The sequence below is a fragment of the Erinaceus europaeus genome, chromosome 1, assembly GCF_950295315.1.
Source record: "Erinaceus europaeus chromosome 1, mEriEur2.1, whole genome shotgun sequence".
NCBI classification, from domain to species: Eukaryota; Metazoa; Chordata; class Mammalia; order Eulipotyphla; family Erinaceidae; genus Erinaceus; species Erinaceus europaeus.
Window position 1 is genome coordinate 68,664,285 of NC_080162.1, and position 26,193 is coordinate 68,690,477.

Below are 26,193 nucleotides of genomic sequence, written 5' to 3' on the forward strand. Positions count from 1 at the left end.
CAAAGCTCCACTACAGAAAGACAGAAATAGGCTGGGAGTATGGATTGACCTTCCAATGCCCATGTTCAGTGGATAAGTAATTATAGAAGCTAGACCTTCCCCTGTCTGCACCCCATAATGATCTTGGGTCCTGCTCCCAGAGAAATAAAGAATAGGTAAGCTTTCAAGGAAGGGGATGGGATACAGAGCTCTAGTGGTGGGAACTGTGTGGAATTATACCCTTCTTATCCTATGGTCTTGTTGATATTTTGTACTTTTTATTTTATAAATAAATTTTTTAAATAAAAAAAGAAATGCTTCACTTATCATTAGAGAAATACAAATTAAAATAACGCTGAGATACCATTTCACACCTGAGAGAATGGCTGCCATCAACAAACCAGGAAATGACAGGTGTTGCAGAGATTGTAGAGAAGAGAGAACTCTGTTACATTGCTGGTGCAGCCCTTCTGGAAGACTCTATGTGTTGTTGAGGTGGTCTGGTGTCGGGCTGCACCGCGGAGAAGAGAGCGGACGTCCAGAGCAAAGGGGTACACAGATCTTTATTATAGGATGGGGGGGGAGGTTTGGTTCAGACCACGTGGAGCCAGCCAGCAATGGCCGACCACGGGGGGAGAGCAGGGAGCGAGACCTCAGAGAGGGAGAGCCGAGAGCCCAGAGAGAGCGAGGGGAGGGGTGAGGGGGCTTTTTATTGGGCGACAACCAGGGGTGACGTGTAGGGCCAGGATTGGTTGAAAGGGGGCACTCTAGGATTTAGCGAGGCATAGGAAAACCTGGGGGCGGAGCCAGGATTGGTTGAAAGGGGGCACTCTAGGATTTAGCGGGGCATAGAAAAACCTGGGGGCGGAGACTGCATCAGAATAAGTCCTCAGCAACATCTCCTCCTATCCCTTTATATCTAAATGGACACAGTAAAGAAAAATGGAGCATGCTTAAATGTTTTAGAGGAATGCCATGCTCAGGTGGGAAGATGTAGGACTTTCTGTGGAGGAGGGAAGGCTTAAATGGCTGCCAACCTTGTGAGATTTAAATGTCCTCCTGTGCTCAACCCCTCTTCAGAGAGAGAGACTTACCTGGAGAGACTCATCTCATAGGTTTAAGCGCAGCCTGCTCAACCATCTCTTCACAGTATCTCTACATCTTTTCTATCTTTCTATCTAGTAATTGCATAAGATGTACAAAGTCTATAAAAGACTATCATGGGGCAGAAACCTTTTGGACATAAGCCTAAATGACATAACAAAATAGGAAGGGACACGAAGGGGAGAAGTAAAAGTCAGTGGGGTGTGAAGGGAAGGATTGGTGTGTAAAGGAACATTCCCTGCTTGAGTGGGGAAAAGGGCAAGGGTACATAATGAGGGGGCAGCAGGAGGCATGACCCACCAAACAGAGGGGCTATTTGGCATTGTATAGTCCTCAAGGCAACAGTCTGTAAAGTCTATGAATTACTCAGGATTAGTCTATGAAAAACCAGCAGCGTGAAGGGAAATAAGCTGCTTCAAAATTGTGTAAAATGTATATTTTACCACTGGTGGTCTAGTGGTTAGGATTCGGCGCTCTCACCGCCGCGGCCCGGGTTCGATTCCCGGTCAGGGAACCAGGGTGCGAGAGTTTCTGAGTTCAAGAGTAAGGGAGAGGGTTCCTGAGTTCCAGAGTAAAAGAAAGAGTGCTTGCGCCGCCGCAAAGAGACAGCAGAGTTCTGTTTGGTGATTAGTTTGTCTTAGTTTGTGAATCGTTGTTCCTGAATAAAGAAATACAGCTTCCCTGCCCAGCCGTGTGTCTGGTCGTCTCTGTTACCCGCCCGTGAAGCAAGCCCGGCCAGAGCCTCTGAAAATTTTAACAACAAATGGCGCCCACGTGGACCTGACCTGCGCATCTCTCAGATAAGTAAAGACAATTTGGCTACCTATGCACTATGGCCTTCTCTTCTGCTTGTGAAGAGATCTCCAAAGGCCTCTGCTCTTTCTTCACTAGACTGTTTTGCTGTTTCTGGAACATTTATCTCTGGACCACTCTGTGGTTTCCACTCGCTCGGGCGAACTCAGAACAGCCAGCGGGAATAGCCAGCGGGCGGGAGGCGAGGCGCAGAGCTGCTGTTTCCACCTGGTCAAACAGCCAGCCAGCCGGCTGCGTCCAAACAACCCCGCGCACTGCGCCCGCAGCCCCGCAGCCCCGCAGCCCACAGGAGGCCTACGCCACCATGCAAGAGCCCGATGCCAGCACGCTAGAGCCCGATGCCAACATGCTGGAGCCCGATGCCAACATGCTGGAGCCTGAGGCCAACATGCTGGAGCCCGATGCCAACATGCTGGAGCCTGAGGCCAACATGCTGGAGCCCGAGGCCAACATGCAAGAGCCTGAGGCCAGCCCACAGGAGCCGGCTCTCCACCGCGTGGCGCAGGGCACTGGACGCGTGATCCCTCCACACTGCTCGGCCACTGCGAACAGGGCAGCAGACATGGCAGGGCCATGGGGCAGGGCCGCGGCGTTCTATCATGGCCGCCACCCCTGGGCACCTAGGCTCACGCCTTCTACAAAGATGGCCTGCCTGCCCTCTTTCTATGAATTCTGGAACCATCCCGGGCCTCCCGGACTCCCGGGCTCCCTGCCAAAACTGGGCACACGAGATCTCCAGCCGCCGGTCCGGTCTGAAGACAGACAAGCTGGAGTACGCAGAGACTTGTGCAGAGATCGCAACCTGCAATTCCTAGAAGTGGAGCTGCTCGGGAATGGAGCTGCGCGGGAAGCCACCTCCGGATGGTGAACCCCCCCCCCCCCAACAACTAAGACAGTACAGACTTAAATTCGTGTTTAAAATGACATGTCTTCATAACAAAGGTTTCTCTCCTCGTGTATTAATGACTATGTTTATGTGTATGTTTAAAGTTTGGTAAACAGTAGCTTTAAGGCTAAATTCTTACTAGTCAAAGATAAACGAAAAAGGTTTTCAACGTAATTCTCATAAAGATAAAAATTAACTTACATTTAAAGTCTGAGGTAAAAATTAGTTAACAATCAATATATTTCAACTAAGTTGGTCTAAACAAAAGGTTAAATAGACTTGTTGATATGTAAAACACTACCTTCTCTATTAGAAATGGTAGATCGCACAATGGCTATGCTAATTATTCTCATGCCTGAGGTTTCCTCTCCGGCCCACACCTAGGGTGTGTCTCCATCTTGAATGGGTGTAACAAAAGGTTAAAAGACGTTGTTGATATGTAAAAGTCTCAAATTCCTTCTCTATTAGAAATGTTAGATCGTGCAGTAGATATGCTAATAACAAGTTTTGCTTCATAGTAAGTAAGTTGCAGCCAGCTGCCTTTGGGACCCTAGGCCGTTCCCCGCCCCCATGCAATTGCCCGGTCGAGGCAAGTAGCCCCCCAGAGACAAGAAATGTTTTTTTTTCAGATATGGCCCCCTCAGGCCTTCCCTTGGCAACATGCTGGTTTTTGTTATATATGTTTCTGTTCACCCCACACCCTTGATACTATAGTCATTTAGTTAAAAAGAAAAGGGGGAATTGTCGTATGCTTTACATTGGCTTGTTCTAGCCCTCCCCCTCCAAGAGAATTGGATGAGTCCTGTTAATTTCGCGGGCCTGCTTGGCCCCGCCCCAAGGGACCCTGGGAGAGGGTTCCGGAGTCGGAGAGTTCCTGAGTTCCCCGAGTGACAGGGTTCCTGAGTTCCAGAGTTCGAGAGTGCGAGGGTGCGAGAGTTTCTGAGTTCAAGAGTAAGGGAGAGGGTTCCTGAGTTCCAGAGTAAAAGAAAGAGTGCTTGCGCCGCCGCAAAGAGACAGCAGAGTTCTGTTTGGTGATTAGTTTGTCTTAGTTTGTGAATCGTTGTTCCTGAATAAAGAAATACAGCTTCCCTGCCCAGCCGTGTGTCTGGTCGTCTCTGTTACCCGCCCGTGAAGCAAGCCCGGCCAGAGCCTCTGAAAATTTTAACAACACTATGGAAAGTCTTTAAACAAATAAAAATGGAACTACCTTATGACCCAACAATACCACTCTTTGGTATTTATCCAGTGGACACTCAAGCACTAGTTAGAAGGGACATATGCACCGCTATATTCATAGCTGCATTATTCATAATAGCCAAAGAGTAGAAACAGTCACATGTCTAGCTAATGAAGTTACAGGATATATATTCCATAGACTACTACACTGCAATCAAAAAAGATGATTTTGTGTCCTTTGGGACAAAATGGATAGAACTGGAAGTGCTCATGCTTAGCAAAATAAGTAAAGAGAAGAAAGACTACTACCAGACAGCTTCACTCATATGTGGATGGACTCTAGAGATCTGATTTACATGAACTTGCCAAAAAAAAAAAATCCAAACAAAACAGAAGCAAACTAACTGTAAGACTTATGAGAACTATGATGGTGATCTTTGTGAGGTGGGAGGGGGTATACAGAACTCTGGTGGTGGGCGTGGAGTGGAACTATACATTGTAATCTTTCAATCTTGTAACAAATGATTAATAACAAATTAAAAAATTATAAATAAATAAAGTCACGGGGGTCAGGCAGTAGCGCACCTGTATAAGCACACATAGTACTAAGTATAAGCATCTGGGTTCAAGCCCCCAGATCCTCACCTGCAGGAGGGTTGCTTCACAAGTGGTGAAGTAGGTCTGCAGGTGTTTCTCTTCCCCTGCCCCCCGCCATCTTCCCCTCCTCTTTCAATTTCTCTCTGTCTTATCCAATAAAATGGAACAAATGGCCACCGGAAGCAATGGATTCATGGTGCAAGTACCAAGACGCAGCAATAACCCTGGAGGCAAAAATAGAAAAGATAATAAATAAATAAATAAATAAATAAAGTCACCTTTATGTACAAGACAAAGGCAAAGGAAAGAATGAAGATACCACTACCAGGTAGGATAGTTTCAGAAAGAGGTTAACATATGTTTTGTCTTTAAGTTGTGCTAAAATTACCACAGGGGACAAAAGGGAGTGCAACTTCACACTGCAGCCACAGAACATTCGCAGCACCATGAGAATCAAAGAAAGGAGTGAGATGGTATAGCAAATACCATGTGGTCTAGCAAGGAAACAGAAAATAATTTCTGAGATATGTCAATTTTAGCCTTTAACAATAGAGAAAGAGAAAGTGAGAGGCATCTAGAGCACCGCTGTGGCACAGTGGGTGTCACGATCAAACATGGGACACCATGCTTGCAGGCCCAATGCTCTATCCACTGCACCACCTCCCAGACTGATACTCCATAACAAAATTTTACTGCAACATACAGTAATCAGGCCACCTTAAGGAGATTATGTAGCTTACAAGGTGAGTTCCATCTGGTCATCTTATATGCATTAGAGTCTTGCTTCACGGTTACAGAGGCTCTAAGAAACACAGCCAAAATGAATGATTGATAATAGATGCAGCAAGACTGCAACCATAATACTATATATAGTTACTTATGATTAAGAGAGTGGATGAGAAATTTGGTGCAGGATCTGAGAATATCAGTAACATAAGAAGCTTCCAAATTACAAATCGATTCTCGGTGAATGTGAATGCCTCATGCGCTGAGGGTAGGAAGCCAAGAATTGTTTGATGCTCATCATTTGAGGCTTGGAACTGTGGGCTTTGGTCTCTTGATCTACCACATTTTAGTAATCTTCTGAAGACGTTTTGACTTTTTGAATATTTCAGCCTTCCTATGAATCCAATCTTCCCTTATTAAAGAAGGTAGCTGCCAAGAGACCTCAAGGAACCATCCCCAAAGAAATACATACAAATGTGAACAGGATTTGCAGCCCTAGAGAAACCTCCACACACTTTTAAACTTATCTAGGGAATGATCAGACATTTCTTACCCACAGATTTGAATCAGCCAGAGCCTAAAGTATTTAATTTCCATATTTAAAGCAGTAGTTGCCATTGGTATATAATACAAACCATTCCACGCAGCTGTGATTCGGGCATATGCTGATTACTGCTTAAACTACTCAGAATTTGAGCTCAATTTCACCAAGACAGAAATATGACTTCTTTTTTTTTTTCTTTTGGTCATAAAAGATCACCCAAGGAAGTAGCATGACAAAATGTTTCCTGATGCTGTTACAGGCATATGGCTGAAACTCAACCTCACACACATCTACAAAAACGTACTGAGCAACCCACAAATATCTGAGCTTTCTGGCAACATTAACACCCGAGCCTCAGAAAGCCTTCCATTGCTAATTATTTGAGACATCTCTTGCTTTACTTTTATAACATCCTGAGCTGTTTATCAAAGAGGTCATAACATGAGAAAGTATTCATGTCATTTTTAATAAAGAAAAAAATCTAACTGGACAGGGAGAGGAAGGAAAGCTCTGTTGCAATAAAGCAACAATCAAATTCTGTCTGTAATAGGCTTTAAACCTTTAGAAGAAAAGATCTACAGTTCAACAGTACAAAGCAGTATTATTCCTGTTGTTATTAAAAACTGCCCTCTAATTGTTCACACATATGTAATACATCTCATCCAAGAATTTCTAAGTCCATTATAAATAACCAAGAGGCTACACTTTACAATATCTGGCCAAGACTACAAAAGGGATGGAACCTCTGGTTATGAAAGAGCCAACAATTTTAGAACAGCTCATCAATTAATTATACAGTCTCTTGATATCACCAAAGTTTAGAGAAAAACCTAGTCTTCGGTATACAGAAGACCCTAAATGCTAGGAGACACAGCATTAATAAGAGATGTGCTACAGGAACATTGTGGAAATTAGTTAATTCATGAAATTTTTTAAGTATTTTGTTTTAAAATAAATGTACTCAAAATTAATTCATTTAAATACATTTATAAGAATATTTTAACACATAATCTCATAAATTCATAGTTACCCAGAGTCTGGTGATCTGGATACACAAGCTGAAAAGTAGGAATTGACTGCTTCCCTCTGGTATCTGTAATTTCATTCATATATTTCCACATCTCTATAGAATTTATGATTTGGGGAGTTGGGTGGTAGCGCAGCAGGTTAAGCACAAGTGGCACAAAGCGCAATGACCGGCTTAAGGATCCTGGTTCCAGCTGCTGACTCCCCACCTGCAGGGGAGCCGCTTCACAGGCAGTGAAGCAGGTCTGCATGTGTGTCTATCTTTCTCTCCCCTTCTCTGTCTTCCCCTCCTCTCTTCATTTCTCTCTATCCTATCCAATAACAAGGACAATAATAACTACAACAATAAAACAACAAGGGCAACAAAAGGGAATAAGTAAATAAATAAATATTTTAATAAAGAATTTATAATTTGGCCAATTGTCAGCCTAAATTCCCAGTGTAAAAGACAGAATGCTGTCAAAAGATAACACAAGACAGCAGAAAGTTCACAAAGTTTAAGATGCACATATCTCACGTAGCTGGTAAAGTGAACCTCTTTATCCATTCAGCAAATGTTCATAGAGAACCATGGACTGAAGGAAGAGATACTTCAGTGTCCAATATATATCATTATACTTGTGTTTGACACAGGCTTCAAGGAATTAAAAAACTACAATACAGTAAAGGCTGGGGTAGGAAGATCAGAGGTATATGTAAATCTAGAGTGATTACCAATGAGACTTGTAAGCCTAGAATAGTTTCTAAATCTTGGTGCTATTAACATTTGGGGTCAGATAATTCTTTGTTGTGAGGAACTGCATTTTAGAATGTTTCCAGCATCCCAAGTATTCAACTCCCTATTTCTACCCCGCCAAGGTCATGACAACCAAAAACGTTTCCAAACATAACCAAGTGTCCCCTGAAGGGTAAAACATTGCCCTTCAGATCTCAGAAAGTAATTGTTCTTCACTTACATATTATTGTTAACTACATAATTCTGGCTGAAATATCTTATTGTGTAATCAATCAACACATCTCCATCCAGATCAGTCAGTATCCAAAGGCCACTTGTATTATGACCCATCCTATTTCAACAAGGCACCTACTGTCATTTCTGTGTTATAAACCCAGCCTTGAAAGTAGTTTATGGGGGTCCGGGCGGTAGCACAGCGGGTAAAGCACACACGGCGCAAGGCGTAAGGATCCCGGTACGAGCCCCGGGCTACCCACTTGCAAGGGAGTCGTTTCACAGGCGGTGAAGGTAGGTCTGCAGGTGTCTTTCTCTTCCCCCTCTGTTTTCCCCTTCTCTCTCCATTTCTCTCTGTCCTATCCAACAACAATAACAACAATAATGGTAACAACAACAAAGATTAACAACAAGGGCAACAAAAGAAAAAAAATGGCTTTCAGGAGCAGTGGATTCGTGGTGCAGGCACTGAGCCCCAGCAATAACCCTGGAGGCAAAAAACAAAAAAAAAAAACAAAGTAGCATATGTGGGGTGGGGGTATAGCATAAAGGTTATGCAAAGATACTCTCATGCCTGAGGCTCTTAAGTCCCAGGTTCAATCCCCTACACTGCCATAAGCCAGAGCTGAGCAGTGCTCTGGTAAAAAAAAAAAAAAGTAGCATATGTGTGTGTTCAAAAGAGAATATTTACTAATATAAAGGACTATGAATAAGGTGACAGTAAATTCTCCAAGATATCATATGTCCAAACTGACTTAGAAACATTTCATACCAACAATCCAACTGAATACAAAAGAGGTTTCCATTAGACAAGGTTTTTTTTGTTTGTTTGTTTTTTAAAAAGGAGGGGCCAGGTGGTGGCACACCTGGTTGAACGCACACATTACAGTGCACAAGGACCTGGGTTCGAGCCCCCAGTCCCCACCTGCATGGGGAAAACTTTGCAAGTGGTGAAGCAATACTGCAGTGTCTCTCTGTCTCTCTCCCTCTCTAACTCCCCATTCCCTCTTGATTTCTGGCTGTCTCTATACAATAAATAAAATAAATATAATAATAAAAAAAATTTTAAGGAGATGGAGAAAAGTGGTGAGGGAGAGGAGTAAAACAAATAGTGGAGTTGCAGATGCTACCATGATGCCAACCTGACTTCCCCAGAGAGAGAACCTCACCAATGTACCCTAGATTCCCACCTCTCCAGAGCCCTGCCACACTAGGGAAAGATAGGGACAAACCGGGAGTATGGATCGACCTGCCAATGCCCATGTTCAGCAGGGAAGCAGTTTCAGAAGCCAGGCCTTTAAAATTCTTCTCCCCTAACCTTGAGGTTGTCCTTGTTCATGCACTAAAATCATGATTCTTATTCTTGAATAAAAACCTCCCGAATTATATTATACCCAATTTTTTTCAGGCCAACTGTACTTAGCCAGGTCTATGTCATTTCTCTATACTGAATAACTCTAACTAGAAAGTTAATTTTAATACAACAGCCTTTTTATCAGCTCTATAGCTAGATGGAAAGGAATTTCTATTTAAAAACAAAACAAAACAAAACTAGCCCTCAAAACCTAGAAATCTTAGGCCTAAAGATTCCATTTTACCTAATAACTTCCAGTAATTTTCTACTGGATTCTTTAGGTCTTTCTATGTATACTATCATATCATCTGCAAATAGTGAGAGCTTGACTTCTTCCCTTCCAATCTGTATTCCTTTGATTTCTTTCTCTTGCCTGATTGCTATGGCAAGAACTACCAATACTATGTTGAAGAGTAACGGTGACAGTGGACAGCCCTGTCTAGTCCCCGATCTGAGGGGGAATGCTTTCAGCTTCTGTCCATTGAGTATGATGTTGGCTATAGGTTTGCTATATATAGACTCCACTATCTTGAGGAATTTCCCATCTATTCCCATTTTTGTAGAGTTTTGAGCATGAATGGGTGTTGGATTTTGTCAAAGGCTTTCTCTGCATCTATTGAGATAATCATGTGGTTTTTGGGTGGTGAATGACATTGATTGACTTACGGATGTTGAACCAGCCTTGCATTCCTGGGATGAATCCCACTTGGTCATGATGAACAATCTTTTTGATGTGTTGCTGTATCTGGTTGGCCAAGATCTTGTTAAATATTTTGGCATCTATGTTCATCAGAGATATTGGTCTGTAGATTTCCTATTTTGTTCTGTCCCTATCAGCTTTTGGTATCAGAGTGATGTTGGCTTCATAAAAGGTGGAAGGGAGTATTCTATTTCTTCAATCTTATGGAATAGCTTAAGAAGTATGGGTATTAACTGTTTCCTGAAAGTTTTGTAGAATTCGTTTGTGAAGCCATCTGGTCCCGGACTTTTGTTGTTGGGGAGATTCTTAATAACGGTTTCAATTTCTTTGTCTGTGATTGGTGCATTTAGATTTTGTAGTTCTTCTTGGTTCAGTTTTGGAAGTACATAGGTTTCTAGGAATTGTTCCATATCTTCCAGATTCTCTAGCTTGGTGGCATATAGTTCTTTATAGAAGTTTCGCAGGATTCTCTTCCTGGGCCAGTGGGGGGTGGGACTGGGCAGGAGGGATGGGTCACAGTCCTTTGGTGGTGGGAATGGTGTTAATGTACACTCCTAGCAAAATGTAGACATATAAATCAGTAGTTAATTAATATGAGAGGGGGAAAATCAATTGTATGTCTCAAAGTTTCTCAAAACACAAACTGAATCCTTTTAATATATAGGCTGTGTATTTGATATGCGGACTCTCTCAAAAGCCTAGACCAAGTAGATTAGAAGCATCCAATAGCACAGCTATATACAAGATACTGGATACTGTACAGCAAACCATAACAAAAGGACTTTTCAAAGTTAACCCAATTACCAAATAATGTGATGATAACATTAACTATCGATTGTCTTTTTGAACCCTAAGACAGCAGGAACCTCACATCTCCACTATAGAGCCCCTACTTCCCCCAGTCCTGGAACCCTTGGATAGGGCCCACTTTCCCATATGCATCTCCCAATCCAAACCAAATAATATTGCATCCGCCGATCACAACCTAACCAACGCAACGATTGCCACCTCAACATGCTTCACTTCAGACTGTGTCCAGAGACTTCACGTGTGGAATGACAACCCTTCAGCTTCATTACTCGGGTGAGACCTTTCCTTTAATAGTACACTCTAATTTCATCTCAGGTAGTTCACTTTCTAACAAAGTCCCATAACCTAGATATACACCAGTTTCTGTGAGAGAGAGCTTATGTGCACACGTATCCATAAACTACTGCAAAATATATACCTGAAAGCAGGACTACACTAGAGTTTACAGTGAGTACCTCCCTAACACTTGCTCTCCACTATTCCAAGCTTGGGATCCATGATTGCTCAACAAATTGTTTGGCTTCATAGGTTAACTCTCTTTTCAATCACCAGGTTCCAGATGCCACCAGGATGCTGGCTAGGCTTCCCTGGATTGAAGACCCCACCAATGTGTCCCGGAGCTCAGCTTCCCCAGAGTCACACCCTACTAGGGAAAGAGAGAGGCAGACTGGGGGTATGGACCGACCAGTCAACGCCCATGTTCAGCGGGGAAGCAATTACAGAAGCCAGACCTTCTACCTTCTGCAACCCTCAACGACCCTGGGTCCATGCTCCCAGAGGGATAGAGAATGGGAAAGCTATCAGGGGAGGGGGTGGGTTATGGGGATTGGGTGTTGGGAATTGTGTGGAGTTGTACCCCTCCTACCTTATGCTTTTGTTCACTAATCCTTTCTTAAATAAAAAATTAAAAAAAAAAAAAGATTCCATTTTAGACGTGGAATTTTCTGCTTTCCCAAGTGACAGTAGAGCATGTACCAGCTTCTCCACCTGTTCACTAAGATGAGGCAGACTCTGCAAGTCTCCTATTCACCTACTATTCCCTTCTATAATAGAGAAGATTTAAGTCACTGAAAGTGCAAAAAAAAAAAAAAAAAACCTACTTCCTGGAAAAAGTTCTTGAAGTGCCACAACCTCATTGACATGATAGGAATAATTCCTTTGTTCCTCCATGTAAATTACTTTAGTGAACAAGCACTCATCATTCAGCATCCATATTATCTCTGAGTACAGTTTTTGGTACAGAGTAGTCAGTCAATAAATGGTAAAAGTTGTTTAGGGGATGTATTATTACTACTTACCATCTACTGAACATTCATTATGCTACAGATATTGGTCCAAACACTGTGAACATTTTATTTCATTTATACTTCACATCAACCTCAAATTTTAATAAATATAAAGACTACTATTATCACTGGTTACAGATGATGGCTAGAAGATTAAATATTCCTGTTCTGGGAAGATAACATAATGGTATAAAAAAATAAAAAAAAACTTGACTAAAGGGTCTCTCTTCACCACCATCTCTCCAGGATTTTAGTCAAAAGACTTCCTTAAAATGTACTTCAAACATTTTCTTTCCCTATTGCATAGTGGAGCCCGAAATTAGTAGTAATTCATTCTTTGTTTTTTTTTAGTGCTCCTCTGTTCTAAGCCATGGCTCTATTTTTGAACATATGATCTGCCAGATGCTGGAAGTCATTCAAAGATATGACTAAGATATGATTTTACCCTTTGAGATCTTCCCAAAAGGAAACCAAGAGATGCCCAACACAACAAGGAGACATGAGCCATAAACTTAGGGAGCCAAGAAGAGAAACTAACTCTGCCTAAGGCTCTGAAGGAAATGGAACTTAAACTAAGTTTTGATGAGGAGTAGGAATTGGTCAGCACTGGGAAAGAGGAGAATGTGGAGTTTTCTGATCAAAGGAAATAGTCTCTTATAAAAGTCACACATTCACTTTTATACCATGTATTCACTCATTTTTGGGGAAAAAAAATAAAAAAGAACATTTCCACAGATAGACAACACTGCCAGATACAGCAATAGGTGCTGAAGATCCAGACACGAATAAAAGGCTAAAGTGGGGCCTTCCCTCATGGACCTAACATATTTTATTTTATTTTATTTTATTTTATTTTATTTTATTTTATTTTATTTGCCTCCAGGGGAATTACTGGGGCTCGGTGCCTGCACTACAAATCCACTGCTCCTGGATGCCCTTTTTTCCCTTCTGTTGCCCTTGTTTATCGTAGTTGTTGTTGTCATTGTTGTCGCTGATGTTGGATAAGACAGAGAGAAATTGAGAGAGGAGGGGATGACAGAGAGGGGGAGAGAAAGACACCTGTAGACCTGCTTCACCGCTTGGGAAGCGCCCCCCCTGCAGGTGGGGAGCCAGGGGCTCCAACCAGGATAGTTATGCGGGTCCTTGCTCTTTGCGCCATAAGCGCTTAACCCCCTGCACTACCACCGAGCTCCCAGACTTAACATTTTAATGAGGGATAGGTTCATAGTGAATTTCCAAAAGCACCCAACATATGCCTTTGTGCATATGCCTTATTCTCCTTCCTCCCATGAAGAAGTGGGGCTTGTGTCTTTTTCTTGGAATTTGAGCAGAGACTATGACTGTTTTGACCAATCAAATCTGGATACAGTTCTGTTCTGAGATAGTCAATTCGGATATTGATAAGACACAGCGGTTTCTACTCTCTCCATTTTGGAACCTAGGGTGGCCACATAAGGTATGCAGGCTCTCATTCTGGAAGTGAGATACAGTATATAACTCACTGCACACACCACCTGACTATAGCTGAACTGAAAAGTCTATTCAGGGCTGGGTGGTGGTGCACGAGATAGAGCAAACATGTTATCATAGCTAGGACCCGGATTCACGCTCCCTGTCCCCACCTGCAGGGGGAAAGCTTCACAAGCAGTGAAGTAGTGCTACAGGTATCTCCTTCTCCCTCCGTACCTCCCCCTTCCCTACTAACTTTTCTCTATCTCTATCCAATAAGTTAATTAATTAAATTTTTTAAAATAAAATAAATGAAAAGTCTACTCAAGAGCCAGGTGGTGATGCACCTGGTAGAGTGCACGTGTTACCACATGCAAGGACCCAGGTTCAAGGCCCCAGTATCCACCTGCATGGGGGAATCTGTGTAAGCAGAGGTGCACATATCTCTATCTCTTCCTCTCTAGCCCCTTCACTGTCTGGCTCTCACAAAAAAAAAATAGAAAAAATGACTACTGGAAGCAGTGGTGGTGTCATCGTGCTGGCACCAAGTCCCAGCAATAACCACAGTGGCAGTTTAAAAAATAATAGTAATAAGGCATTTTCAAAAGTATAAATCTTATTCAAATCATGCAACTACTGTTTAACATAACCATTCCACAACTTAATGGCTCAAAGAAATACTATGTACAGATGGTCCGTGACTTAACAGTGTTTGGACTTACTTTTTGTTTTAATTCAGTGATGGTGTAAAAGTAATACACTTTCAATAGAAACTACACTTCAATTTTTTATTTCAGTCTTTACCCAGCTAGCAATATGTAATATGATACTCTCTCATGATACTGGACAACAGCACCCTCAGTCAGCAACAAGATCACAAGTGTAAACTAATACTCTCCAGTGTGCTGTACATTAAGGGTGAGAACCCATACAACCATTCTATTTTGCACTTTCAGTATTCTATAAATTACATGAATCTGTCAACACGTCCTTATAAAATACACTTTGTGTTGAAGACTTTGTCTTTCTGTAGGGTAGTATGTAGGTGTTCTGAGCCTATGTAAGATAGGCTAGTCTAAGCATTGGTGTTTGTTATGTTGGGTATATTAAATGCATTTTTGACTTACAATATTTTCAGTTGACAATGGGTTTATCCAGACTTTATAGTAAGTTAACATTCCCATTTTATTCTTCCATATTCAAATTGGGCAGAACAGGATATCTGCACATGATATTCCATATGGTATGAGCTTGAGTAAACTTGGCTGAAGCTTGGAAAATTCATATTCAAGCTGCTTCAGTTACATAACTGCCAAAATACTAGATTCTCAGCTAGGACAAAAGCTGCATCTGGCCTGGACCTTTTTAGAGCATAGCATCTGAGCTCCAAATGTAAATGTCCTAAGAGAGTGGCACAAGAGTCTCCTCACAGACACTGAACAGCTTTTCTGCTATACTCTATTAGTTGGGCAGCTCACCATGGCCCATGCTGTTTAGGAAAAAGGGAAATAGAATCCACAATTTGGCCATGTGTGGCAAGATTTTACACTAGCCTGTGGAATGGAAATACTGATGTGATGTTTGTAACTGCAGAGTCCAAGTAAGACAAGTAATAGAACCAACCAATTAGGTTCAAGTCAGTCAATAAATACTGACATAAAATAAAATGTATGTTGTCTTAAGTCACTGAGTTTGGAGTCATTTGTAAACAAAGCAAACAGACCACCAGATAGTTAAAAGACATTCTAAGAAATTTGCCTACTTAAATATATAGCCTGGAATTTCAGGTTCTAAAAAATGTATTAGGGGGCTAGGTGGTGGCACACCTGGTTGAGTGCACTTGTTACAATATGCAAGGTCCTGGGTTCAAATTCCCAGTTCCCACCTGCAGAGGAAAGTTTTGCAAGTGATAAAGCAGTATTGAAAGTGTTTCTATGTCTCTCTCCCTCTCTACCGCCCCCTTCGCTCTGGATTTCTGGCTGTCTCTATCCAACAAGTAAATAAAGATAACACCAAAAAATAAAAAAATATATATTAGAATATACATTTAACTGAGCATTGGGAAAACAAAGACCAAGATCTACTCTAATTTAAACATCAACAATAGCTTTCTATTAAGTTTTATTTAATTGTTTGAAATTACTGAAGTAAGTTTACATAAGGATTAATGAGCAGTTACAAAACCAAGATTTTTTAATGTAAGAATGAAGTTACATTAATGTAAAGAACTGCACAGAGAAAACTCCCAATCCAAAATAGACTTTACAGAGAAACATATAGTTAAAATAACATCTGCCCTTGAAAAACCCCCTCTAAAATCTACAAGTTTTAAGTTAATGAAGCTGGGAGTAGAAGCAAGGGATAGACACTGCAGGAGCTTAAGTAAAGGCCAGCCCATGGGGACTGTTCAGGCTCTCAAGGAGACTGCTGTAAAGGTTACTATATAAGGCAAAAAAAAAAAAAATGCCTGGGGTCTCTATTGGCATTAAAAATAGCTTCAATCACCATGGAGACTACAGATAGACTGCTTCTTGATAAGTCTGACAGTTTTTCCCCTAGAATTGGAACAGATCACAATTTTTATGTGAGCAGCAGATTAAGTTCATGGCTTGCACTGAAAGTGCACATTGTACAGAAAATAAACATTAGAATCACCCTCAGCCTGATGAGATGTTCAACCTGAATGCCATATGGGAACTGAAATACATTTAAGGAATAGTATTTCACAATGTCTGCTATTACCACCCTATCATCTGCGGCCCTAGTTAGGGAATCCTTGGATTCATGCACAAATATGATGGGCCTAGACTTCTAATACCACCATCACTGGTCACTTCCATCAGCAACATTCAGCATAAGCCCTCTTGTGGGCCTCTACGGGACCTTGCCCTCAGGACAAAGTAGCAATTATCAGTACTGCACCATGCTCTGAAGGGAGACTGGGTCTTCCTATTCTGCCACTCAAGGAAGACTAATCCTGAAATGAGTGCAGCCTTGAATGTTCTCATCTATAACCATCAACTGTCATCCCAGACTACAGGGACTCAGAGGTTACACAGGTTCCTGTGTTAAATATAAATACCATATATTTATGGGTCAGGTGGATGGAGCAAACACTTAATTTTATTCACATATTTTCTTCAAGATTGGGAGCTACTGTCTGCCCTAATCCAACTTTCTAGCCCTTTTCTCAACTCTGACACCATCTTCTCCTTGTCAATATTTTTGTCCAAATATATGTTAGCTATCAACTCAAGCAAAAACTATGACAATCATAGGCCCCTAGGAAAATACCTAAAACAGGGGGTCAGGCAGTAGCTCAGCAGGTTATGTGCACATGGTGCAAAGCACAAGGACCAGTGTAAGGATCCTGGTTCGAGTCCCCAGCTCCCCACATGCAGGTGAGTCGATTCACAGGCAGTGAAGCAGGTTTCCAGGTGTCTGTCTTTCTCTCCCTCTCTCTGTCTCCCCATCTCTCTTGATTTCTCTCTGTCCTATCCAACAACAACAATGACAACAACAATAATAATAATAACAACAAGGGTAACAACATGGGCAACAAACACTGCTATAGGTATCTCTTTATTTCCCTCAATATCTTTCTTTCTTTCTTTTCCTCAATATCTTTCTATCTCTATCAAAAGGAAGGGAAAGGGGAAGGGTGGGGAAGGGGGAAAAGTAGGAGAGGAGAAGGGGAGGGGAAAAGGGAAGAGGGACAATTGGAGAGAGGAGGGGAGGGGAGGAAAAATGGCCACTAGCACTGGTGGATTTGTTGTCTAGTCACTAAGCCCTAGCAATAACACTGGTGGCAAAAATAAATAACCAATGTACATTTGCTGACTACTCTGTGTAGGGCTGCTGACATTACTTTTTTCTCCAAAGCAATCACAATAAATGTCTTCCATACAAACTATGGAAGGAAGACTCCAGTGTGAAAATTAGTACCTCAGACAAAGCTCTACAGTCCACAGTAAACATGAATAGAAAGAAAAAAAATGAGGGGCTGGGTGGTAGTTCAGGGGGCTAAGTGCAGATGGCCCTAAGCGCAAGGGTCAGTGTAAGGATCCCAGTTTGAGCTTCTGGCTACCCACATGCAGGGAGGTCACTTCACAAGCAAAGCAGGTCTGCAGGTGTCTACCTTTCTCTTACCTGTTCTGTCATCCCCTCATCTCTCGATTTCTCTCTGTCCTAGCCAACAACAACAGCAATAACAACAACAACGATAAACAACAAGGGCGCGTTTCCACGTGGGCGGCTTTCACTCACCACCAGAGACCGGGAGAGGTGTGGAGGAAGCGTCTAGGGGGCCTCCCCTGGAAATCTTAGGGGCCAGGAGAAAGCCACACAACATTTTCCCAAGCATTACAAGAAGGGCACTGTTAACAGGATTCTGTGTCCAGTGAGAATGCTGCTCAGGAAGGCAAGTGAGATGAAGACGTTCTCAGAAGAAGGGAAATTGAATGTAATCTAAAAGAAGTGCTCAAAGAAGCTGCTGAGACAAGGGAAATGATATCAGAAGGAAACTGAATGGAAAAGTGGAATTGAAAGGTTTGGTATTTGGAATACCAAAGGAGACCACCTGGGACAAAAACAAGACAGGACTAGAACAACTTCAGGAACCCACCAAATCACTGGTGAGTGCAAACACGTGTGGCTGGTGGACAGAGAGGAGCCTAGGTAACAGCCTAGGTAATAGCTGGTAACAGTCTAGCAGTTTATCAGTTGAGACACCACCTCCAGTCTGTTTCAGCAGCTAGGATACAGCTGAAGGGAGGAGAGGACTCCCCTGAGACTCACCAAGTGCAACTCTGAGTCTCCATTGTTACTTCCCTCATAATCTGGAGCAGCAGCAGGGAGGCCCTGTGCTGACAACAAGGGACAGAGAACAAACCAGGAAACTCAGAAGACCTATACCTCTGTGTCATAGCAATGGGGTTGTGAAATTCTCTTTGCATAACCACTGGATTATCTCTGCCGCACCCTGCTTTATCTCTTGGTCAGGAGTCAGTGACTAAGCTAAGAAGCCTATTTATAGTTTAAAAGCCCTCTGGCTCCCATAGCCTACAGGGAAGAAAAAGAACAAAAGAGGCTTTTAAGCCACTGAGCTCCAAATCAGGGATTAAAATAATATTGAAACAACTGTTAGCTTCCACAACTGTGAACCCTTTAATTACCTTACTTAGACACAAGTCAATCCAGCCATGAGTGATCAGTAATTTGAAAAGTACTGAGAGAGGGACCTCATAGCATAATATATAAAATGGTTAAACTAACAAAAAGAAATATTGGAGAAATGAATCAGGACAAGAGTCTAGCCAAAAGCCCCCCAAAAGTTGAAGCACAAAATAATGAGATCAACATCCAAAAGCTAGTTAAAGAAATAATAACAGGAGTGAGTAGAGTTTGAAAGAATTGTGATCAGGAATACAGAAACAATGAATGAGACCCTGGAAGAAAACACTAATTATCTCAAGGTTATTAGAGAACTGAAAGTTGAAATAGCTGAGCTAAGAACACAACTAACTGAACAAGCTAAAACAGTATCAGAACAGGGTAACAAAATAGATGAACTATGGAAAACAGTAGAGGAGAGAGAGAATAGAATCAATGAGGCTGAAGACAGAATTAGCAAGATCAAGGACAAATTAGAGACAACTAAAAAAGAAATAAGAGATCTCAAAAAGAGATTAAGAGATACTGAAAACAACAACAGAGACCTATGGGATGATTTCAAAGGAAACAATATACACATTATTGGCTTACCAGAGAAAGAAAGAGGGAGAGGAAGAAAGCATTCGTCAGGCCATAATAGCTGAAAACTTCTCTAGTCTAGACAACATCAAAGACATAAAGGTTCAAGAAGCCCAAAGGGTCCCAAACAGAATTCACCTAGACTTAAAGACACCAAGACACATCATATTTAGAGTGGAAAGGAATGAGGATAAAGAAAGGATCCTGAAGGCTGCAAGAGAAAAACAAAGAGTCACCTACAGAGGAAAACCCATAGGATTAGCAGCAGACTTCTCCACACAAACACTGCAGGCCAGAAGAAAATGGCAAGATATCTATCGAGTATTTAATGAGAAAGGCTTTCAACCAAGACTACTGTATGCTGCTAGACTGTCATTCAGACTAGATGGAGGCATCAAAACCTTCTCAGACAAGCAACAGTTGAAGGAATCAACTATCACCAAGCCTGAGCTTAGAGAAGTTCTGAAAGGTCTCCTATAAACAGTCAGACCACCATAAATAGGCCATATATCAGGACACTCTAAAACTCATAAAGAATGGCATTAAAATATCTTCAATCTTTGATATCAATAAAAGTCAATGGCCTGAATTCACCTATTAAAAGACACAGAGTAGGAAGGTGGATCAGAAAACACAATCCAACAATATGCTGTCTACAGGAAACCCACATAACTCAACAAGACAAACACAGACTCAAAGTGAAAGGATGGAAAACTACCACACAGGCCAATGGCCCACAAAAAAAGGGCAGGAACAGCTATTCTCATATCTGACACAATAGACTTTAAAATAGATAAGATTTAAAAATATAGGAATGGACACTACTTAATACTTAGAGGATCAGTCAATCAAGAGGACCTAACAATTATTAACATCTATGCACCCAATGAGGAACCATCTAAATACATCAAACTACTGAATGAGCTACAGCAATATATTAACAGCAACACCATCATAGTAGGGGAATTCAATACCCTACTCTCTCAACTTGACAGATCATCCAGGCAGAAAATCAATAAAGACATAAGGGAGCTAAATGAAGAGATAGATAAACTAGAACTATTGGACAATTTCAGAGTCATTCATCCCAAGAAACTGGAATACACATTTTACTCAAGTCCACATGGGTCATTCTCAAGGATAGGCCATATGTTAGGCCACAAAGACAGCATCAGCAAATTCAAGAGCATTGAAATCATCCCAAGCATCTTCTCAGACCACAGTGGAATTAAACTAACACTTAACAATCAATAAAAGATTAGTAATAGACCCAAAATGTGGAAGCTCAACAGTACACTCCTTAACACCTACTGGGTCAAAGAGGAAATAAAAGAAGAAAACAAAATGTTTCGAGAGTTTAATGAAAATGAAGACACAAGCTATCAAAATATTTGGGACACAACTAAGGCAGCACTGAGAGGGAAGTTCATAGCCATACAAACACACATTAGGAAACAAGAAAAAGCACAAATAAACAGCCTGATTGCACATCAGAAAGACCTAGAAGAAGAAGAACAAAGGAACCCTAAAGCAACCAGAAGGACAGAAATCACTAAAGTTAGGGCAGAAATCAATAATATTGAAAATAAGAAAACCATACAAAAGATCAACGAAAGTAAATGTTGGTTCTTCGAAAGAGTAAACAAAATCGACAAAATTTTAGCCAGACTCACAAAACAAAAAAGGGAGAAGACCCAAATAAATCGGATAGTGAATTAAAGAAGAGATATCACAACAGACACTGCAGAAATTCAACATATCATGCGAGGCTTATATGAACAACTATATGCCACAAAGCTAGACAACCTGGAAGAAATGGACAATTTCTAGATACCTACCAACTTCCAAAACTAAATAAAGCGGAAGTAGATAACATGAACAGGCCCATCACAGCTAACAAAATCAAAACAGTTATCAAAAATCTTCACAAAAATAAAAGTCCTGAACCATATGGTTTTACAAATGAATTCTAAAAAACCTTCAAACAAGAACTAATACCTCTACTTTTAAAAGTCTTCCAGAAGATTGAAGACACTGGAATACTCCTGTCTAGCTTCTAGAAGCCAACATCACCCTGATACCAAAAGCAGACAGTGACACAGCCAAAAAAGAAAACTACAGACCAATATCTCTGATGAACATAGATGCGAAAATATTGAACAAAATTCTAGCAAACTGGATATAGCAGTATATTAAAAAGATTGTTCATCATGACCAAGTGGGGTTTATCCCAGGCATGCAAGGTTGGTTTAATATATGTAAGTCAATCAACGTGATCCACCACATGAACAAAAGCAAGACCAAAAACCACATGGTCATATCAATAGATGCAGAGAAAACCTTTGACAAAATACAACATCCTTTTTGTAGTGATCAAAACACTACAAAAAATGGGAATACATGGAAAATTCCTCAAGATAGTGGAGTCTATATATAGCAAACCTACAGCCAACATCATACTCAATGGTGATAAACTGGAAGCATTTCCCCTCAGATAAGGTACTAGACAGGCATGTCCATTATCACCATTACTATTCAACACAGTGTTGGAAGTTCTTACCATAGCACTCAGACAGGAGCAAGGAATTAAAGGCATACAGATTGGAAGAGAAGAAGTCAAACTCTCCCTATTTGTAGATGACATGATAATATACATAGAAAAACCTAAGGAATCCAGCAAGAAGTTTTTGGAACTCATCAGTCAATACAATAAGGTGTCAGGCTACAAAATTAACATTCAAAAGCCAGTGGCATTCCTCTATGCAAACACTAAATTATAAGAAGTTGAAATCCAGAAATCAATTCCTTTTACTATAGCAACAAAAACAATAAAATATCTAGGAATAAACCTAATGAAAGAATTGAAAGACTTATATACTGAAAATTATGAGTCACTACTCAAGGAGATTTAAAAAGACACAAGAATTGGAAATATATTCCATGTTCATGGGGTGGAAGAATTAACATCATCAAAATGAATATACTACCCAGAGCCATATACAGATTTAATGCTATCCCCATCAAGACCCCAACCGCATTTTTTAGGAGAATAGAACAAATGCTACAAATGTTTATCTGGAAGCAGAAAAGACCTAGAATTGTCAAAACAATCTTGAGAAGAAAGAACAGAACTGGAGGCACCACACTCCCAGATCTCAAATTATATTAAAGGGCCATTGTCACCAAAACTGCTTGGTACTGAAACACGAATAGACACACTGACCAGTGGAATAGAATTGAGACCCCAGAAGTAAGCCCCCACACCTATGGACATCTAATCTTTGACAAAGGTGCCCAGACTATTAAATGGGGAAAGCAGTCTCTTCAACAAATGCTGTTGGAAAAAATGTGTTGAAACATGCAGAAGACTGAAACTGAACCACTATATTTCACCAAATAGCAAAAGTAAATTCCAAGTGGATTGAGGACTTGGATGTTAGACCAGAAACTATCAGATACTTAGAGGAAAATATTGGCAGAACTCTTTTCCGCATAAATTTTAAAGACATCTTCAATGAAACAAATCCAATTACAAAGAAGACTAAGGCAAGCATAAACCTATGGGACTACATCAAATTAAAAAGCATCTTCACAGCAAAAGAAACCACTACCCAAAATTAGAGACACCCTCACAGAATGGGAGAAGATCTTTACATGTCATACATCAGACCAGAGACTAATAACCAGAATATATAAAGAGCTTGCCAAACTCAACAACAAGAAAACAAACAACCCCATCCAACAATGAGGAGAGGACATGGACAGAATATTCACCACAGAAGAGATCCAAAAGGCCAAGGCTGAGAAACACATGAAAAAATGCTCCAAGTCTTTGATTGTCAGAGAAAGGCAAATAAAGACAATGAGATACCACTTCACTCCTGTGAGAATGTCATACATCAGAAAAGGTAACAGCAGCAAATGCTGAAGAGGGTATGGGGTCAAAGTAACACTCCTGCACTGCTGGTGGGAATATCAATTGGTCCAACCACTGTGGAGAGCAGTCTGGAGAACTCTCAGAAGGCTAGAAATGGACCTACCCTATGATCCTTCAGTTCCTCTCCTGGGGTTATATCCTAAGGAACCCAACATACCCATCCAAAAAGATCTGTGTACTCATATGTTCTTAGCAGCACAATTTGTAATAGCCAAAACCTGGAAGCAACCCAGGTGTCCAACAACAGATGAGTGGCTGAGCAAGTTGTGGTGTATATTTACAATGGAATACTACACAGCTATAAAAAATAGTGACTTTACCGATTTTGGATGGACCTTGAAAATTTCATGTTAAATGAAAGAAGTCAGAAACAGTAGGATGAATATGGGATGATCTCACTCTCAGGCAAAAGCTGAAAACAAGATCAGAAAAGAAAACACAAGTAGAACCTGAACTGGAATTGGCATATTGCACCAAAGTAAAAGACTCTGGGGTGGGTGGGTGGGAGAATACAGATCCAAGAAGGATGACAGAGGACCTAGTGGGGGTTGTATTGTTACATGGAAAACTGGGAAATACTATGCATGTATAAACTATTCTATTTACTGTCAAATGTGAAACATTAATTCCCCAATAAAGAAGTAAAAAAGATAAAAAAAAAAAAGAGAGAGAGATTGAGATACCAAAAAAAAAAAAAAAAACAAACAAGGGTAACAAAAGGGAAAAAATAGCCTCCAGGAGCAGTGGGTTTGTACTGCAGGCACTGAGTCCCAGCAATAACCCTGGAGGCAAAATAAAAACAAAAAAAGAAAAATTTTTTTAAAAGAAACAAAAAAATTGTAGCCAAATAAAGAAATGAAAAATATCTTCTCATGCCACCTCATCTCAGATTACACCTAAATCCTCTTGTCATATAAGTAGATAATACATCCACAACATATTACCTGGAATACAGATAGCAAATATAATTAATTGATCAAGTGGAAAAGAAGGAAGGGAGGAAGGGAGGAAGGAAGGAAGGAAGAAATATTGGGTTATCAGAGTACAGAAAATTCTTAGCCCTTCCATTAAGTCATATATTAGGTAAAGCAACAGATAAAGTGTGTAGATATGGCCAATACTGCAATAGATTAGGACTCTGACCCATTCTACATCTTTATCATCAGATCGGGCAAAGGGACCAACTATAGGACTATTTTCCTATGGGGCCTTCTGTCCAGAGATGAGGACTTGTTAAAAGAAACAGGGGAAGTTTGTCTTGGGAGCAGAGTGCCCATTATAGAACTGTTGAACTAACTCAAAACTGCTGAGTTATCTCTTTGCTAAACCATCAAAAGAAAACAAGATCATAAACTCATCCAGATTTGCATCTCCTCTCTGCCTTAAAATCCTCTGAGTTAAAAAGAAACATATACCGGGAGTCGGATGGTAGCACAGTGGGTTAAGCACAGGTGGTGCAAAGCACAAGGACCGGCGTAAGGATCCCAGTTCAAGCCCCCGGCTCCCCACCTGCAGGGGGGTCGCTTCACAAGCAGTGAAGCAGGTCTGCATGTGTCTATCTTTCTCTCCCCCTCTCTGTCTTCCCCTCCTCTCTCCATTTCTCTCTGTCCTATCTAACAACGACATCAATAATAACTACAAAAAAAAAAAAAAAAACAAGGGCAACAAAAGGGAAAAAATAAATAAATAAATAAATATTTAAAAAGAAACATTTAGTGAATATCCATTCAAAAAAAGAATTCTAAGGTTTAGAGAAACTAAAGGGAGCAGATTAGCTCGTTACAGGAAGCAAGGGAATTTACAGGTGAAGCTTATCTTGGGTGGTTACAAGAGGAGTAGATCTCTGAACCAGTCCACTACAATTTTTCTTAATTGCCACCAGCATTATTGCTGGGGCTCACGCCTGCACTACAAATCAACTGATCCAGCTGCCATTGCCCCCCCCCATTTTTTTTCATTTTTATAGGACACAGAAGTTGAGAGGGGAGGAAGAGGTAGAAAGGGAGATAAAGAGAGACACCAGCAACCCTACAACAAGTCCCCCTGCTGCAGGTGGGAAGCAGGAGTTCGAACTCAGTCCTTGCACCTGGTAATGTATGCAATGAGCCAGGCACACTACCACCCAGCCCCCAGACCACAGGATTCTTCAGAATTTATACAGAGGCACAAAAAGTGTTCAGTCATATATTGAGACTAACTGGACTTGGTAACTCACGGTTCTCAAGGCTTCATCCTTGAAGTGACTCTGGCTATAAGAAAGGTGGGGGGGAGGTGTTGGCTCACCTGGTTGAGCGCACATGCTACAGTGCTCAAGGACCCAGGTTCGAGCCCCCAGTTCCCACCTGCAGGGGGAAAGCTTCACAAGTGGTGAAGCAGGGCTGCAGGTGTCTCTCTGTCTCTCTCCCCCTCTGCCACCCCCCTTCCCTCTCCGTTTCTGGCTGTGTCTATCTAATAAATAAAGATTTTTTAAAAATTTAAAAATTAGTAGTAAAGTGTGTTTACTTCTTGTCAGTTTATAAAGGGAATGTTAATTTACAGGGCTGTTGCCTCAGCGGTACAGTTCTACATTTTCCCAAGACAGGTATTATATTCATCGTCCTCCTCCACTAAAGGGCAGTGGATCCCCAACCCTCCCCTTAATTCCTGCTCCCACACCAAAGCCCTGGATCTTCTCTGGAAGAACACAGTCCACTGAGCATTGAAGTGTCACCCTGCTTTATTTATTCCTTGCTTTATTTCTTAAATCTCATCTATGAGTGAGATTATCTGCTATCTATCAACTGCACTTGTGACCAACTCATAAATTTACATTCATGACCCTGATGAATTAAGATCCAATGCAATTGGATAGTTTGTCAATAATGGGAACACCAAATACTGTATTATTTGCAGCATAACAAATAAATATCTGCTGCCACACACTAATGCAATTTTTTTTGATATTTTCATTAATGTGATTGATTTAACTTTATGTGAATTAAAAAAGAATTTACGGGGCTCGGGCGGTGGCGCAGTGGGTTAAGCGCATGTGGCGCAAAGCGCAGGGACCGGCGTAAGGATCCCGGTTTGAGCCCCCGGCTCCCCACCTGCAGGGGAGTCGCTTCAC

General features: G+C 41.2%; 1 non-coding gene across 1 annotated transcript; it reads left to right on the plus strand.

Moving 5' to 3' along the window:
* Positions 1 to 1,524: 1,524 nt before the first annotated feature.
* On the plus strand, positions 1,525 to 1,597 carry TRNAE-CUC (transfer RNA glutamic acid (anticodon CUC)). Its single transcript has one exon. It is a non-coding gene; the product is annotated as a tRNA-Glu (tRNA).
* Positions 1,598 to 26,193: the final 24,596 nt, after the last annotated feature.